This window comes from Apium graveolens, chromosome 11 (assembly GCF_009905375.1).
Source record: "Apium graveolens cultivar Ventura chromosome 11, ASM990537v1, whole genome shotgun sequence".
NCBI lineage: Eukaryota > Viridiplantae > Streptophyta > Magnoliopsida > Apiales > Apiaceae > Apium > Apium graveolens.
In genome coordinates this window covers 83,825,289-83,830,537 of record NC_133657.1, presented here as the reverse complement: position 1 = coordinate 83,830,537, position 5,249 = coordinate 83,825,289, and the positions used below count along the sequence as shown (strand labels likewise).

Here is a 5,249-nt window from a genome sequence, read left to right as displayed (position 1 = left end):
GCCACTAAAGTAGGTGAAGCTAAATGTACACTGGGAAAATAAAATGCATTAGAAACTGATAAGTTGACATAGCAGGATCAAACACAGACCTAAATTTAAAACGATATACAAAACCTTCAAAAAGTAAAAAAGTTTGAGTTTCTAGCTTATTCGAGTACTAGAAACAACAAGACTGCTTTCTGAAATAAAATTTAGCAGTTGGATCTCACAGTCACCTGTTGTAATGTTTCAAAGCAACCTTTTAAGCTAAATACTAATAAAACAGTTAGCAGATAAAAATGGGAAAAATTCTAAAATGCTTCAAAAGATGAATCAATTCTAATTTGGTACAGATTTTTGGTTTTGATGAACTATCTTGATTATCTTTTAACAATCAAAAGCCATGCACACAGTGGTCGTGCCGGAGTGGTTATTGGGCATGACTAGAAATCATGTGGGTTCGCCCGCGCAGGTTCGAATCCTGCCGACCACATTTTTGGAATGTTCAATTCTGAAATATCTAGTACTAATTTACAATTGAGTTTAGTTTTGGTCCAACGAAGAGTGCAAGACCGGTTCCAGATCCTTGGACCAGGGAAATCAGACTATATATGCGTTTTTGCCCTGGTGATAGTAGACTCCCTTTTTCTTTTTCTTCTAATTTGTTGATTGTTATGTTTGTGACCTTGAACTTTCAATTATAGCAAGTTCGGAGAATAGATGAATTTGTTGTAATATACTAGTTTTAATATTTTAGAAGGGGTTACTAAATCTGAGAGAGAAAGAATGATAATCGGAGGGAGATAGAGAGCATATTTGTAAGATGCTTGGTGCAAATTTTTCATTCACCAAGGCCATGTATTTATAGCCAAGTTGAAGAACAAAAACATTAAATGCATTATTAAAATTTCAACTCCTAAGACTAACTTTACTATTTTACCATTGACTTAAAAATTACAATCAATTATAACACTCCCCTTTGATTGTCATTTAACATGGATCATAGATTGTCTCGTTAAAACCTTGTTCAAAGAAAAACCCAGTGGGATAAAAACTTTGACGAAGGAAAAAGTATACAATCTCCCCTGGAAAACTAATCATTCTCTGAATTTTGTTGTAACAAATCCTTGAGTCGACGCATTCCAATGTTATGCCGTAACTTCCCAAATGTTGAATTTGGTAATGATTTCGTGAATAAATCAGCAAGGTTGTCACATGACCGAATTTGTTGAACATCAATTTCACCATACTTTTGAAGCTCATGAGTGTAGAAGAATTTTGGTGAAATGTGTTTTGTCATGTCTCCTTTGATATATCCTTCCTTGAGTTGATCAATGCATGCAGTATTATCCTCAAACATAATGGTAGGACTTCTAGTGATGTCTGGTAATCCACATGATTCCCGAATATTCTTGATGATAGATCGCAACCAAACACATTCTCTACTGGCTTCATGAATTGCAATGAGTTCTGAGTGATTTGTTGAGGTTGTCACTGTAGTTTGCTTCGTGGATTTCCAGGAAATGGCTGTACCGCAATATGTAAATACATATCCAGTTTGTGATTTACCAAAATGAGGATCTGACAAATATCCAGCGTCTACATATCCAATCAACTGAGATGTTGATTTTTTCGGGAAAAATAATCCAAAGTCTGTTGTTCCACGAAGATAACGAAATATATGTTTGATCTCATTCCAATGTCTGTACATCGGAGCAGAGCTAAATCTAGCCAATAAATTCACAGCAAATGCAATATCTGGCCTTGTATTATTTGCAAGATACATAAGTGCACCTAGATATGGGATTTCAGGACCAAGAACCTCTTCATCGTCTTCTCGTGGTCAAAATGGATCTTTATCAGACTCTAAAGATCTAACCACCATTGGAGTAGTTAATGGATGAGATTTATCCATGTAAAATCTGTTCAAAACCTTTTCTGTATATGTGGATTGGTGGAGGAAAATTCCTGTTGACAAGTGCTCGACTTGTATCCCAAGACAATATTTTGTCATTCCAAGATCTTTCATTTCAAACTCTGTTTTTAAGTATATGACAGCATTATTAACCTCCGTAGCTGTTCCTACAAGATTTAAATCATCCATATATATAGCAATAATCACATAACCAGATTGTGATTTTTTGATAAAAACACATGGAGAAATTTGGTTACTAATATACCCATTCTTTTGTAAATAACGACTTAGTCTATTATACCACATACGGCCAGATTGTTTCAGCCCATACAATGATCGTTGAAGTTTAATGGAGTATATATGACGAGGTTTCTTGAACTCATCCATTTTTAACCCTTCTGGGATTTTTATAAAAATTTCACTATCAAGTGAACCATATAGGTATGCAGTAACGACGTCCATAAGACGTGTTTCCAATTTCTCTTTAGATGCCATACCTAATATAAAACGAAAAGTAATTCCATCCATCACTGGCGAGTATGTCTCTTGATAATCAATTCCAGGCCTTTGAGAAAACCCATGTGCTACAAGTCGGGCTTTATATCTCATAATTTCATTCTTTTCATTTCGTTTTCTTATGAATACCCATTTATTCCCAACAGGGTTCACACCGATTGGTGTTTGGACAACAGGTCCAAATACTTCTCTTTTACGCAATGAATTTAATTCTGTTTGGATTGCGTCTTTCCATTTTGGCCAGTCTTTTCTTCGACGACATTCATCCACACTTTGTGGTTCAGGATCAGAATTTATGTCTACATCCAATGCTGCGGAATACACAAATACATCATCAATTATGGCTTTACTTCGATCCCATAATTTCATATCATGCACATAATTTATTGAAATTTCGTGATTATTTAACCCCGTATCTTCAGGGACTGTAATCTCTTCAGGAGATAATACCACTTCAGGGGTATTTGCTTCTTCTGGAGCATGTGCCACTTCAGGGGCAATTTTCTTTATTTTTCTTTTTCGTGGTGCAACATCTTTTGCACCGACCGGTCTATCACGCTTCAGGCGTGGCTTTGATTCTGTAACCAATTCTTTTGTATCTGATTTTTGAATTGGTATATCTATTCTAGCTGGAGTATTTACTGCAGGTATATGAGATTTAGTTATATTTCTAGAATCGTTAAATGCGTCAGGCATTTGGTTTGCGATATTTTGCATATGAATAATTCTTTTAACTTCAAGTTCGCATTGACCGGTACGTGGATCTAGAAAATATAATCCTGATGCATTCCATGTTATGTCAGGATTAACTTTATTTGAATGTTTATCTCCCCCTAAGGGAGGAAACATAGACTCGTCAAAATGACAATCTCCATATCTTGCGGTAAATAAGTCTCCGGTTAGAGGCTCCAGATATCTAATTATAGATGTGGAATCAAAACCAACGTAGATACCCACTCTTCTTTGAGCTCCCATCTTCGATCTTTGTGGTGGAGCAATCGGTACATATATAACACTTCCGAAAATTTTGAAGTGAGAAATATTAGGAACTTGACCAAGTACCAGTTGTAACGGAGAATGTTGGTTGTGGTAAGTTGGTCTAATCCTAATAATATTAGCAGCATGAAGTATTGCGTGACCCCAAATAGATGTAGGTAATTTTGCTTTCAACAACAGCGGTCTTGCAATAAGTTGGAGTCTTTTGATAAAGGACTCGGCTAACCCATTTTGTGTATGTACATGAGGAACTAGGTGTTCAACTGAGATTCCTATAGACATGCAATACTCGACAAAAGTTGCAGATGTGAATTCGCCAGCATTATCTAAACGAATTGACTTAATGCAATGATCTGGGAATTGAGCTCGTAATTTGATTATTTGGGCAAGTAATTTTACAAAAGCATCATTACGAGTTGAGAGAAGACAAACATGAGACCATCTAGTTGAGGCATCGATTAATACCATGAAGTACCTAAATGGTCCAGATGATGGGTGTATAGGTCCATATATGTCGCCTTGGATCCTTTCTAGAAAAGTTGGATTTTTAAGCTGAACTTTAGTAGGGGATGGTCGAGTAATCAATTTTCCTAAAGAACATGCTGAACATGGAAGGTCATTGTTGAAAAGAACTTTAAAATCTTTAAGAGGATGACCAGTAGAATTCTCTATAATACGACGCATCATAGAGACGCCATGATGACCTAATCTTTCATGCCAAAATGTAAAAGATTTTGGATCTATGAGTTTGGAAGCAATGATATTGTGTGACTCAATAGTTCTAATTTTTATTATATATAATCCTGAGGAAAGTGAGTGAAACTTTTCTAAGATTTACTTATTTATAGAATTAGCGGAAGTAATAAGAAGATATTATCTATCAGCCTCAGAGGTAGTTTCGATGTGAAAATCATTGAGTCGGATATCTTTAAAACTAAGAAGATTTCTAGTAGACTTACTAGAATATAATGCATTTGGAATGTGTATGTGAGTACCATTAGGGAGGATAAAACTAGCTTTTCCAAAACCTTCGATTATATTAGATACGTCGGAAATCGTTCCGACTTGAGCTTCGGTTTTGGTTATTTGGGTAAAATATTTTCGGTTCTGTAGAATCGTATGAGTTGTACCACAATCAGCAATGCATATATCTTCAGAATCCATTATGTATATAATTAAGAAACATAATTTATTTGATAAGAACAAAACACACTACATAGTTCAAAAAAAAAATAAAGCACACAATACACACTACTATAGTAATTATATGAAACTAATCTTCAGCCTCTCATATGGGAGTTTCGTTAGGTTCATTCGGACCATTAATGCTTATTCCTCCAGTTGTGATTCTCGGGAAATCATCTATGTTATTGTTGGCAAAATTTGTTTCTACCATTTTCTCTTTTGATTTTTGTGAAGATTGGTATAACTTAACAAGATGATCTGGGGCATGACAACAACGTGTCCAGTGCCCATCCATGCCGCACCTATAGCAAACAATTTCAGTTTTTTCTCCTCGTGGTGCCTTTCTTTTACTCTGTGATTCAGATTGCCACTTCCGGTGACCAGAGTTGTTATATAGACGAAAATGCCTGTGGCTCCGACCTCGTCCACAGTACCGCCCTTGGCCCCGTCCACCTCTATACCATTTTCCACGTACATTCTGCTGGAATGACATGTTATTTACTTCAGGTAATGGGGCAGATCCTGTTGGACGGGATTGATGATTCTTAATCACCAATTCATGATTCTGTTCAGCAACGAGGAGAGTTGATAGAAGATCCTCGAACTTAGTAAATTTGCACTCCCTGTACATCTCTGCTAAGTTGATATTGTTGGGGTG

At 36.0% G+C, this 5,249-nt stretch overlaps 1 non-coding gene across 1 annotated transcript; it reads left to right on the top strand.

Annotated features, from left to right (window-relative positions):
* The first annotated feature begins 391 nt into the window (after positions 1–391).
* On the top strand, positions 392–472 carry TRNAS-AGA (transfer RNA serine (anticodon AGA)). Its single transcript has one exon. It is a non-coding gene; the product is annotated as a tRNA-Ser (tRNA).
* Positions 473–5,249: the final 4,777 nt, after the last annotated feature.